This window comes from Larus michahellis, chromosome 2 (genome assembly GCF_964199755.1).
Source record: "Larus michahellis chromosome 2, bLarMic1.1, whole genome shotgun sequence".
NCBI classification, from domain to species: Eukaryota; Metazoa; Chordata; class Aves; order Charadriiformes; family Laridae; genus Larus; species Larus michahellis.
This window is the reverse complement of record NC_133897.1, coordinates 153,378,223-153,392,679: the sequence shown is the minus strand read 5'-3', so window position 1 is coordinate 153,392,679 and position 14,457 is coordinate 153,378,223.

The window sequence follows — 14,457 nt, the reverse complement described above, 5'->3', positions numbered from 1 at the left end:
GCAGGACAGAGTTTGGAGGATTTTTACGTTCCTGCTTTTCTCCTGAATCTTTGGTTTCTTAGTACAGTGAACTAAGTTAGCTACTTCTCTATTTTTTTCTCCCTGACTTATAAGAAATATGATGATGTACAGATTTTGTTTGCTTGTTCTTGCTTTGCATGTCACCAGAGCACGATAAGGAACACTCTGTGATTAGACAGAAGAGCTGAAGAGCTCCAAGGGGGGCAAAGTAAGAGAGAAAAACCTCTAAGTGCAGGAAGAAGCGTCTCAAAATAACCTTCCTGTAGCTAAAAAGTCAAAGGCTGAGATGTGTTTATTTCAAAAGGCAGATGGAATTCTTGTGTACATTCAAAACCCAACAATTCCAAGTGTGTTTTCAAGGTGATATTTCAAAAAACATCTGCCTGAGTTAGGGCCGCAAACCTAACTGGAATCTGAGTATTTTAAAAATCTCATGCCAAAATTACTTTAGAATAAAAATATGCTGTAGACTTGAGGAGTAGTATTTAAAATCTGGCCATTTTTGTGCCCATAGTCCACATCTGCAAGTAATTATGGGTGCAAATGTGGATATGTCAACATCTACATACATTAATGTACCTGTTAATCTGATAGTTAAATGTCTGTGTGTTATCAAATAACATATTCCACGAAACGGTGGCCACAGTTATTTGTGCGTGTAGAAGGGAAGCCATGTCAAGATTTAACCCTTAGAATTCTAATGTTGATGTTTTTATCATGCACCAATGGAAATCACATTAATATTAAAGATAAATATACATATTTGGGGGAGACATTAACACCTGCCCTCATTCCTATTTTATTGAGAACTGTATTTTCCATCTATGTTGTTCTCATCAGTCCTCTTTTTCTTAGCTGCAAATACATGAGGTACCTGAACTTGCACGAACAGAGTTGTCAGTAGTTAGTTTTTAAATACTTCCCAGTGTAAGAGGATAGGCAACGATCTTCCCAATTTTTGAAAATTTTCATTTAAATAATCCTTTATATGCTGTGATGAAATTCAGATTTAAAAATATAATTGTGAACCCCTCTACACAAAACCTTACCCAATGAAAATGTCAAACTTGCATATCTACTGCCCACTCTAAGAGGAGGAATTTGACCTTTATTTTTTTCTTTTTCTCTCACAGGTATATATCGGTTAGTTACTGTCCTGAGATGAGCAATTTTCCTGACTAGATTGTCATCAAAATTATTGCCTTACATGAAAAAAAATATAGTTTAACTGAACTGGCTTTCTAATAAGATTATTTTGCTGTGTTGAATGACAACCATTCTAATTATGAGCTACTTGCTCTCAGCTAGCTTGGTAGCTTTCAGGGTGGAGTTTTTCATTTCAGATGTCTGGCATGCACATGAAGTTTTTTCCTGGAAAACTTCAGTCACCTTTGGGACTATGATTAAGAGCCTATATTGTTTTGCTGATTATTAAAGTGTAAACTACCAGCTACTCTGTTAAGGTCTGGCACGTTCAAAGTCTGGCTCAAGAACCTGCTGGCTGATAAAAGCTTAACCTCAGTGCTGAAGAGCTGCTTATTGATACCCTTCTGAAAATCTTATCAAACTAGTTGTAAACCTCTGAAAAGTCACCTTTTGCTTCTGCCAACACGTTTGTCACAGCCTGGAAGTGATCTCCTTGTAATATTCTTTCTCTGCTTCTAGAGAGCTCCTTAGAGGTCTTGCAATCTGCAGCTAAGAGGACTTCTCTGATAGGTTTCCATCACTGAAATCTGTCGTGGTTCCTGGCAAACACACATCAAGGAAAAAACTTTCCTGCTTGTCAACAAACTTTCCTGCTTGCCTCTTGCCATCTTATGGAGTTCAGCGTTGTCCACACTTTGGCATTTATGGCTTTTCCTTTGTTTATATAGACACACATAACCCCTCCAAGGCATTACATTTGAAGATAACACATTAAAAGAACATTAGCCTGAATTCTTGCCTCCACCAGCCCTTTGTGTAAGCATTGTGATGCAGGCTTTAATTACCCGTATACATTCTGTATTTTTTTCCCCCACCAGTGTCCTTACCTCACTCATAGCAGAGGAGAGTCTGAGTTTGGGACTCAGTCAGGATGGTATAATGAATGGAGTTGTATTGTAAACACAGTTTCATAGGCCTCTTCCCCTAGTCATTGCAGAAGTTCAAGGTGTGTGATCAAAACAAAAACACTGTGGGATAAAAAAAAAAAAGGTGGTTGCCCAAGAAGACAGGTTCTACTACAGTTGTTTGACACTGGGTGTGTTTACATCGAAGTGTATAATATAGAGATAACTGAGGAGTTCAGGTATCAGGAACAATTCTGCAGCAGCACAGGGTAATTCACTCGTCTGAGTTAACCTCAGGGCTGGCTGAATCTTCTACAACCAAACCGCTTCATGCATCTGGGTTAGCTTGAGGAGACAATGGGTTGCAATGTAGGAAATACCCAGAGCTTTTCCGTGTTGCTTGGTTGCATACAGCAGAATTTGCTAGGGTGGTCAGTCAGTAATACTGCAGTCCTTACTCCCTAACTCACAGTTTGGGATGGTCCTTTTGCACGTGGGCTCGGCACACACAGCAGCAAGCAGAACTGATGGGAGCCATAGGCCGAACTGAGTTGTTATAAATGCTGAGTGATCAGCAAGCAAACTAAATGTATTACTTTTTTAGAAATACATTAAACTAGGAATCTTTATAGACGATTTCTTATGCAAAATCGAGGTGTCTGTGTGTCTTTCAATAGACATGTCTTTCAATGCCATCCTTAGACTTCGAAGCAGCAGAATAACAATCATAGTCTGCCTCACATGTGTACAATAAGCTAATAGTATTTTAAGGAGTACCATTAAAAATAAATAAAATAATTGAATATAGTAAGAGATTTAAATATGTCAGAAAGGAGGAATGGGGCCCTGAACTCAAGATTAAAATTCAATTGTTAACTATATATACAGCAAAAAAAGATTTGAGACAAATATTCTATTTTCTGTGTACAATGACAGTGCAATAAAGCTACACAGCCAACTGCCATTCAAATGCTTCCTAAAGACTGAATGTTGGACTTCACAACGTTGGTGGGGTATAGGGGTTGGGTTTTTTGTTTGTTTTGATTTTGTTTTTAATACGGATACTTTTAAAATGCCATCAACACCGTCTGCATGATGGAAATGAGAAGTAACTGCACTCTGCTTCGTATTTTTCTAGCAGAGATGATTTTCATTCAGATCCTTTCTTCTTCCTTTTAAGTTTTCCCAGCCTGCAGTCTATTTCAGGATTTTTGTCAATTTACTCAGAAATCTTGCTGCCTTGCATACTGAAATCCTGAAATACTGTATATCTCTCTCTAGAAAGGAAAAGTAAATACTGGAGTATTCTAACTGAGGTCATACTTTCTCTATGTCTAGACATCGTTCGTAATCTCTCCCTTTTATAATACTGCCATGCTTTCCATGTACTCAGCTGTGAGGAAAGCGCTTTGCGCTTAGTAGCATAAAATATGCCGAATTTCCAGACAACTTTCAGTACAGCATCTCAGATTGTTTGGGCTGGTGTGTGTGATCTTTTATGAAATCAGATTTTTTCCTCTGGAGGAGCTTTGCTTAGTAAACCAATGGCAAATTTGGAATAAAAATATGACTGATGTGGTTCCTTAATGCCCAGCTTGTTAAGCAAATGCTGTTGAATCCGGTCCCCAGTAAACAAGCTAAACTTCTTGTTCCACTAGAAATTTATTTTACTAAGAATCTTTGTAGATCATTCTGTATGCAAAAAATAATGTCTCAAGTGACGGTTTTGAGCAGAATAAAGCAAACGTTTAATAAATTAAAACATATGCTGAATCAGTGTTTGCCCTTATAGTTCCACTTTTTAAATATTAATACTCTTTTCTAACTCTTTGTACATAAATAATCTTTTAAGAGGGTAACAATGAAATATAGACAATCCACATCAAATGAATGTGAACTTTTGATGTAATTATCAAAGGTCTGTTGGATTCTGTTTAATTTTAATTAGTATTGGATTCCAACCAACAAATTCATGTCTCGCGTGGATTTTTAAAATCCAAACATTATGCCCCCTTGCACGAAGGATTTTGGCTTAATTTGGCCCATTATAAAGGTACTGGTTATTCATAAAATTGTGTTGAAGTTCAGATTTGAAAACTAACAAGCTGAGGATTTGCTTTAACATGGAGCAATGAACTAATTGACCTATGTGCTAATTGAAACTCTTGTAAAGACTTTTGGGTCTGGGTTTTGGGTTGTTTTTTTTTTTTCAATATTAGCTGTTGGACAAATACTTGAACATTTAAAAAAAATATTCTAGCTTGAAATTATTCCTGAGATATAAAATCTTGACCTAAGTAGTTATACAATATTATCGTGACTTTCACTGTCTTGGAGAGCTTAAGCACGGAGATACTGGCTGTTGCAAATAACTATTAAAAGGATTGCTACATACTCATTTGCAACACGTTCCTATGCTCTTACTGAGTCCTGTCCTTTTTCCCTGGGGAGCATCAAATCCCTTTTGAACAGGAAAAGAATCACAAAATTAATCAGACTAAGATTATCAGACCTACAGGGGCATTTGAGTTTTGCTAAGAGATTATAAATCAGCTTACAATTTTTTTCCCCCCTCTGACCTTTAACCAAGGAGGAAAGCCCAGCCAGGCAGTGTGGGGTGATTCTGAAGCCAGAAAGGACCACTGCTACCGTTTAATCTCTCACTATGGAACCTATATTTTTCATCTCCCCTAAAGGTCTTTAGAGAGGAGGAGGCCGATGCCCCAGTGGTGGCAGCTGTGCCCTCAGGGTGGCTGCCAGCCTTCTCATCCACCCTGGCCACTGCGGGGCCAGGAGAAGGGAGAGGGATGGGTTTCTCCCCACGTGACCGTGGTCAGGCACCTGAAGGTTGGGGAATAGGCTTGAGGGTGATGGGAAGGGGTGGGCTGACACCAGAGGCCTCATTTCAGCAGTGCCCACCTCCCCATCTCACTGCCCCCTCTCCAACCTCCTCTCCCCAACACTGCTCCGGCACCTTATATCATAGAATCACAGAATGATTTAGGTGGGAAAGATCATCTAGTTCCAACCCCCCTGCCATGGGCAGGGACACCTCCCACTAGACCGGATTGCTCAAAGCCCCATCCAGCCTGGCCTTGAACTCTTCCAGGGATGGGGCATCCACAGCTTCTCTGGGCAACTTGTTCCAGTGCCTCATCACCCGCATAGTGAAAAATTTCTTCCCAATAGCTAATCTAAATCTACCCTCTATCTAATCTATATCTCCCTACAGGCTCCAAACAATCCCCTCAGCCTTATTCTTCTTCACTCTCTTCTCCAGGGCTTTCTCTGGCACTATCTACATACCCATACAACCATATTTGCCCAATGTGAAAGATGAGGTCTCTCCCACACATCCATTTGGGATGAGTTTTACTTGCATCCGAAGACACACAGGTCCTTTTGCTCAGGGCCATGGGCTGGCAGCTCCACTCTGCAACTCGCTTTTGTTCCCTCTTCACCACATTTGAGTGCGCTCGAGCTCCTGCACTGGATTCAAGTCACTTATCCAGGGGATTCAGTACACTCCGTAACAGCCAACTCCTGATTCCTTTTCACAGTGTCAACTTTGTGTCCCCTGCAAACTGTGCCCACGGTCCAGACTGTTTTCAAAGAAGGGTTTAAAATGATTTAATACCAAGGGTCTTGCAGTATCTTGTTAGTAATGGCCCAGCTAATTAATGCTTTGCCATTAATGCATACATTTTGAGAGCTATCAGTCAAGTAGCTTTTAAATCATGTAATGTGTGCTTTATTAATTACATATAATGCAAGATTTTAAAACAAAATGTCATGTGCAGTATGTCAAATGCCTTGCAGAAATTTAATTACACTGTAACAACACAGCTACCTTTATCAACCAGACCTATAATCTTGTAAAAAAAAAACCTCAAGGAGATAATTTGACAAGAACTACTTTCTGTGAAACTGTGTTGAATGATATAGCTTTATTTTTAGCGTGTAATTCCCTGTTGATAGAGCGCTGAATTTGTCTGGCTTGCTTTCTTTTTCCCCTAAGATTAGTATCAGGATAACTGATCTATCATTTCCTGGGCCATTTTCTTTAAATGCGACGATTACTTTGGCAAGTCAGCAATTCTTTGAAATATCCCTTCTTTCCCAAGACTCAATAAAGAAAATTAACTCTAGTAGTCCAGAGAGTTTCTTGGATAATTTTTTTAAGTTCTTAGGTAAGAAGTATGAAGGTTTCAAGGTTTGAAATATTTTGTTTTAGCAGAAGGTCTTAACTATTCAGATGGGCTAACTGTTGGGTTTAATTCCCTTTGACATTTTATTCCGGTTACTAGTTAATTTTGGGTTTTTTTAAGAAATCTGCTGGCCAGTATTGCCATTTCTGAAAGGAAGAAATGCAGGTATCAAGACCCCAGTGGGACCTCAAGGCAGATACATGGCTGATATTCAGGTCTTGTTCTGGCCTATGGGTGGGAGTGTGGGGAACCCTCAGCAAGAGACCAGAACAGCAGGTGAGCACAGAAGTACATGAACTTGTGGTTGAGAGTTCACCTCACGCTGAGCCCATTAGGTAGCTGGATGTCTTATCTTCAGTAACGCATACCAGAAGAGTCTTGTGGGAGTGATTTAATGAAAAGGGCGATGAATCTGCACGTACGCCAGTTCTTTATCTCCTCTTTTACTAGATGTATTTTGCCATCTACTCTTTCCTGGCCCTTCCAATCTGTCATAACTCTTATCAAATTATATCATACCGAGGAATTTCTCTTTTCCTTTCTAGCAGTGCCATAACTTCATGCAATACGGGAAGTCTTGAGGCCTAACAAGAACTGCGGATCTTCCCACAGCAAGGGTTGCCTGTATGGTGGTACACCTGGAAAAAGTATTGCCTGTGGTGAGCAACAAAGTACTTCTGAAGAATTGCCTGCCCTAGACAATACCACAGCTTTTCTTCTATCTGGTGGTTTACCGGGCGTGACAAGAAGTGTGGGTGACTTGTTGCTTTGCTGTTTGTTTGTTTGTTTGTTTGTTTGTTTGTTTGTTTTCATCTGAGATTTTCACGTACTCAGAAGATGTTTTTGACCTCCTGGTCTTTGAAAACTCTTGAAAATGTGCACCCTAGACATTGAAAACCTAGAGACAAACACAGAAGCTGAGATTTCATTCTCTGCAAAATCTAATTATTACACAAACCCGTTGACTTTCTGGGATTTACCATCCTCAGACCTCATGTCTGGCACAACTGACAAATTCTAAATAATGAGTTCGGGATTATTTCAGACCTACTGTTTCCAGACAACTAAAAGTAGATGGCTGGGGAAAGCTCACACTGTTTGTGCTGGTTTTTGTTTTCTTTCCACCTCCAGCCCCAGTCAGAGGTAAGGTACTGTGCTGCACAGACCTGTGGCGCGAGCTAGGGTAACCGTGCTTAGTAATAAGGGGTTAGAAGAATTGTACACAGATAATTACTCGTTATTTATGAGGAAAGAGCTGACAACAAGATCATCAGTGTAACAATTTTATTTGCAGAATTATGGAAATCAGAACTGAAGCTGTTATTTATAGGTGATCCAGAATGCCAGAACCAACATTTTTGCTCTAATATTATTATTATTGAAACAGTGAACTGTTCAGTGTGTCTCATTCAGTCTTTGATGGAGATTAATTCAAAACTGTTATTCATTATTTCCATTTTTCTGTTTTAGCACAACTTTTTATTGAGAAGGATTCTCAGTCAGTGCTTGATTACAGTAACAACTTCAATAAAACCCAGGCATTGGTACCTAGATCTCTATCCATCGCTCTTCAGCACATACTACCCCTATAAAAATGCAGTATATAAAAACAAATAAAATAATGGAACAGCCATGTTAAAATGTGAGTTAGTTACACAATGCTACACAAATGTGAGTTAGCTACACAATGAGCACCATTTGGAAAAAATGTAGCTCCAATTCCCTCTATCAATATTCTCTACAATGCAGGGGCAGTTGTTTTCTTTGTTTAATCATGTCTTTGACCACAACTCAAAAGTCAATATTCTGCTGTCAGATGCAGGCTTGCATGTGAGGAATAGGTAGGGAACTTAACTAGGAAGCGTTGTGAAGAGGGAATTGAATTTGCATCTAATTCACTAAGCACACATGTTTACATGACCTTTAAAAAAGGGAATTAAAGCAGTTTGATCATGAGCTCTAGGCAATCTGATTTACCGGGGCGATTGAATCAAGAGGCTCAGGTACTTCTTACAAGAGAGCTGAACTGGAAGAAAATGATTTTAATTTAAATATAATTTCATATCAAATTCATAGCTGTGTTAGCACTATGAAATGAATCTAGAAGCACTGCAAATGACGGCCCCGAAGCTTCTAGGGTAGCAGCAAACCGTCTCAGGCTGTCAGTTCAGCTGGACGCCTTCTTGCTACCAAACAGAGCAGGAAGAGTACTCTGGAGATTTGGTGTCAGAAGGTGTCAACAACTAGGTGGTTTATCACCAAAAAAAACCACCATTGGGAAATCCAGACTATACCATGAACAGAAATACAAAACATTTGTTAATGGCATCCTTGCTCAGCAGTATTTGGGCAAATATCTAATGTTTATGAGGTAAAATGTATTTTAACATGAAATTCTCAGAGGAACACAAAGTTCTTTTTTAATTATGTAGGACCATTTAATTTCTAAATTCCCTTAACATTAAACTTTCATTAGGCAACAAGTAAGCGTAGCACAATTTTGATTATATGACCTGTTCCATGTCTAAGAGCCGAGCATCTCTGGCTCCGTGCAAACACTACATGCCCCTGTGGATTTAGAGCATTGGGGTTTGAAATATACAGAGAAAAGAAATACTTTTCAAAAGGGAGAAGGATACTAGAGTTTCTAATTTACTCTCCAAATGCTCAACAACACTCTTTCCAGAATCTTGTCAAAACTTTGGCTCTCCTCAGCCCACGTGGGTATAGAAGGTGTGTGTCTCAGTATGCCTTTCATTTCCAAGCAGGATAATACGTTACTTACCAAGGGGAAAGGGAGGGTGGTAAAAACAGAATGTCTACACAGTCTCTGCCAGAAAGCCATGAGCTTATTCTGCCTGTGTTTCAAGCTGACTAGGAGCTTTGTATGTGTGTGTGGCTCTGGTCAGTGCGGTGCTAAACCCACCTAATAGAAACTGTCCATTGCCTTATTAATTGAGCCTTAGATTAAGCTACCCACTAACGCAACTGTTTAGTCTTGTTTGACTTGGGAGTACAGGCAGAACTGCTCACATTACCTGCAAAACAGCTGCTGAGTCGGGCAACGTGGGGGGGTTTATGGGACAGATTGCATTGGTATTAGGACTACCTACGTCATGTCTGTGATAAATGTAAGGTTAACAAGCAAATATTCCCAGCCAAATCCATTGAGATTTCACAGAATAATAAGCACAGAGGAGTAGATCAGGAATGCAGGGGCTCCTCTCCTTTTAATGGCTTATTAATACTAGTTATAAAGGGTTAGTGGCTGATTACATCTTCGTCCTGTACAAGGCCCCCCAGACATGTGTGTCAACACGTTCCTCTTGTTCCTTAAGTTACCTGGCTTATTGACTGTTCCATAATGCAAAGGGAGTGCCAGCAAGGTGACCTCCCTCAGCCCTGCTCCTGAGGCTTTCCTAGCTGTCCTTCAGCTAGGCAAGGTTCTTTCAGTACAGCATGCCAAGTTCAGTTCGAAGAATAGGCCTTCTGGTTCTCTGCAGGGACAAATAGGGGACATTTGAGATAGTGAATGGTGATACGAGATAGATATTTAATGGTGATGCTCTCATCTGGGTTGTGGTCAATTTTTAGGGAATCTTTTCTAATTCATTCCCACGCCACATAAATAGTTCCTTTTTATTTTTAGTTATCTGAACCACATTATCTGTAAAATTTTCTGAAAGTTTTAGTAATTTACTTACCATTCATAATCCTGCTAATTATAGCTACATGTGATTTTTCTATTCTTGAATATCTACTTCCAGGTTATAACTATACTGAAGAAAAAATAGTTTGTGAAAGTGTTGCACATATATGTAGTGCTCGATTTTGATGAAGTTGGGCACAGATTGGGGATGGATTATGTCTCTATTATGCCTAGTACGTTGGGGAAATCAGATGGTCTTAGCACCTGGGCTTTAATGCAGTCTCCGTAACAATACGGAAGGTACTGACAGACTGCATACAGCCCTGTAGTGGAGGAGCACAGAGGAAAGATACTACAGACATCTTTATTTTTCCATTACGTTCCCATTCTGCATCTCAGATGAAAGGTTTACTAAGTATCTAACACCCCTTTTGCTTTCCATAATGGGAATTTATGGTTTATGGATTATGATTAAAGTATCACTTAGAGTTCCTGTATTTATTTTGTTTTTGTAGAAAATGTTGACTTTTCTGTAGGAAAAACAAGTTCATGGTTGTATCAGAGGAGAAGTGGTCTTGCTTAACAGTCAAGCCAGAAGAGAAGAATGGAAATGCGAAGAACTCAGACGCTGCTTCAGCTGCTTTTCAGAATCCAAACATTTATGTTCTGGTTGCAAATTTGAAGTTTTCCACTGATGATTTAAGTGCTGTTTTTTTTTCTTTACATACATTGCATTTTTGTGAAAATTGCGTATTCTAAACTGGTCTATAACACCATCCAGAACATCTGCATGTCAGTACTTCACTGACTCTCTGATCACTTACATCTGCTAATTTCTGCGATAAGAGCCCCTGACATGTTTCATGACTGTTGCATTTCATGTAGCAGTCCTCACCTGAGACTTAAAGGAAGTCTTAAGGTCTGGTTCAGGTCTGGTTTCAGGTCTGGCCACCACCAGCTGTAGTGGCTGATAGGATATATACAAGTGTTTCAACATATATGCAAAATTTATAGAACGTACAGACATTATACAACGTGCATGACTGGGACAAGCGACATTCTGAATAACGGAAAAGCAGATTTGCTAACTTTTTAACTTTATTTGAACATTTTTTTTCTATTAAATACTTCACGGTCCTGACCTTCTACAGCCAAATTTCATCATGGAAAATAATCTGAGATGGATGTCTTCACTGGGTCACAAGCACATGCTGCTTCTGTACCCACTCAGTGGTTATTTCTTTTGGATGAATCAGTAAGCCACACTATCAGGTTCACAGCCTTTCTTGAAAATAAAGGTTTTAGAAATTATTATAACGATGGTGGTGTCCAAACATCTGTTGCTGTTGTTGCTTTGTGTAAATAGTTTCATTTACAACTCTGCAGTGCTCAGGGACCTCACCAAGTTGTTCTCGTCCCAGCTGGTTTATTGGACACTCTGTACTCCTGCAGAAAATGGTCGAGTCTACGTGCTCTGCTATGGAGCTCAGGCTGCTTAGGAGGGGAACACAAAGTCGCACATTCACTCTGCTCCTGTCCTTTATCTGACAGACCACGTGCGCGTTGCTCAACACCAGTCCTCAGTCTTTTCTGACTGCCAGAATCCTCCACAGAGGAGGGAGAATGAAAGATTACCAACTGCTCTCACCTTGAAACTTGGCTCATTCTTTTCCCATCCACCTATTTCCCCACAGTCACACGGATTTTTTTTTTCTAACTCTCAGGGCTTGCAGATATTCCAGACTCCATCAGAAAGGAAGTTTCTCTACAACTGTGTCCCCTGTAAGGACAAGATATCTTCTCTATCACATGTGGGAAGAACCATGCTTTCTAAACAGCAGCTAACTTCTCATAAGCAGTCACCGAATAGCAGGAGATGAGTTGTCCCTGCCAGTTTCCCACACACCAAATACGCAATCAAGGGTCTTTAACAGATTTCTATCTCCTACTTTGTTGGATTTTCATTTATGGTGTAACAAACCCTGGCAGGAATCCTGAGCAGGCTTCCAATCACTTGAATTGAGCCTTTCCTTGGTCTGATTTACTGTAAGGTCTGATGCAGGATGTTCACTCTTTTCCCTCAAGCTATTTCGTCTTGGAGAACCACTCGCTGTTTCTCTGATTCGGTGGCGATAAAACCCAATCCATCTATCAAGATGAGTCAGCAGACTAGGCCTGCTCACACCCCTCTCCCCACACACATACACAGCATTAAAATGCCAACAAGCTGCATGTTGAACATACGTGCAGAACAGCTATGATAAGTTAGAACAATCGTTAACTTATTCACAGTGCAATTCAAGTACATCTTGTACATGAGTTTCCAAAATTATTTTAATAACAATCATCTTTGACTACACAGTTGAAGATAGTTGGATCTCTTCCTGAAGGCACGTTCCCACAGTAATATCCACGGCACATCCATTACAGACAGTGCTGTTAGTTCTCATTAGCTAGGACAAACAAGCCAGTGAGTCACAATCTCCCTGCATAAAGGATCCCATTGTTTTAAACTGATAAACCAGCTCTGCGCTGGTATAAACCTGACATTGACTAAAGTTTTCTGGGATGTTATAAAGGCAGCCTTTAAATGGATGTGGACCTGAGGTGTCAGGGAGAGAAATCTGTTACAACAATACAGCCGGTTTGTACCTTTTCCAACGAAAGTGACTTGGCTTCTCTCATGGTTGGGAGAACATACTATATTTGCTGCAAGTATTTTTCCAAACTCCTCTAAGATCTAGGCTCAAACTAAAACGATTGCACCAAATTTTTCCAAAGTTTACCCAGTAAAGTAACTTGCGTGTTTATACGCTTTTCACTTCATAGCCTATTTTTGGTAGGTGGCGATTGTTTCCAAAGCATGCTGAAGTCTATCTAATTTACTCTACTATGAGAAAGTATTCTTCCCCTTATGCTTTGGCTCTTGTTTTGTTGTTAGGTTTTGTAAAATCTTAGCACTAATGGTGAAAGCCAAACAGAAATATTTTTACCTGCACTTTGCCAGTAACATCAAAAGAGGTGCTATTATCTCAACAGCAATTTGGACTGGTTATCAAATGATAATCTTGGAATAAGTGAGTATGATTTGTGATGGTACTTATCTTTTGTAGGTGTGGTTGGCATTTATTAAAATGTTTTTTTTTTCCTGCTGGATAGCGTGCCAAAGACTTCAGGCAATAAGTAATTATTCCATGTAAAATATTTATTCTCTGCCAGTCATATGTCTTTCTCAAAGATCTGAATTTGCAGCAACCATTTAAAACCATGTAAAAGCTTAAACAGGGGGCCAGAATGAAATCTGATGTAAGCAACTACAACAGACCTATGTGTTGTGTGTGCTCAGTAGCTCCTGTGAGTAGAGACCAGCTGTAATTATTTCCTGCATTTATTTGGAACCTTAAGATTAGATTATCCAATACTGGACACTCAATTTGTGTTCCAGCCGCAAAACCCGTGACCCAGCTAGTACCTCGCTAAGGTTTCTGATGAAGATTTTCGTGTTTTAAAACTGCAAAATGAAACTTCTTTCCCTTTTCATTCTGTTGTATGTTGTGGGTTATTCACCTCCTGAAAGCGTTTTCTGTGTGTGAAGGGGAAGCTCCAGAACACATACACAATATGGAATCAGACTGACCGCAGCAGTGGCTAGCAGATGCTCTGCCTCCGGACCGTAGCGATGGCCCTGAGCTCCTCTGCAGTCACAACAGCTCGCGCCGCACAGGAATGTGTACTCTGCGCCGTCATGTACCAGAAAGGCTAAACTGAACACATTGGAATATATTGTACGAGTCTGAACTTGCACTAATTTATTTAAAGCTTTATTTTCTCAAATCTAGTCTTAAGAACTGAACTCTCAACCTAAGACCTACTTCACCTTTCCAAAATCATACAAGAGGCACAATCAACGGAGAAAATAAATAGCGTAATAAATGTGCGTGTACAGTCTGTATTATCTGCTTTCTGAAAGAAAAAAAAAAAACACTTCAATATTTACGTGTCTACACCATTTACATCCCCTTTTCCTGACTGACTTCAGCACCTCGATACAAAGCTGACTTTGTTTTTTTTCTCTAATTCCTTGAGAGCGTATGCAGCCAGCTGCTGCTGCATTGGTGCTTGCCTGCAGGACCGGCAGGTGGTTGTACTTCTGAGAGATTTCAGGGCACGTCTCCCTCTTGAGAAATGTTGGAGGGCACAAACCTCTCTTCGAGTACAATGAAAAATCAAAGGAAGAAGCTTCAGGAGGTGGAATAAACTTCTGAAGGAGACAAAACTGTAAAGTAAACCACAGTTGCAGTAGCAGCAGACATTGCCGTTCACTGTTTTATCTCTTCAGTGAGCTATTCTCAATAAATAAGAACATCTAAAAACCCTTTTTACTTATTTAAATTTTGTATTAGGGAGCAACTTTCTGTTAATGTTCATATAACTCCAGCTACTTACGAGTGTTACCTCTGACATATGCCAGTGTGACAGGTAATTCAGAGCCTTGGACATAACTTCAGTGTGGTTATGAAGGGACATT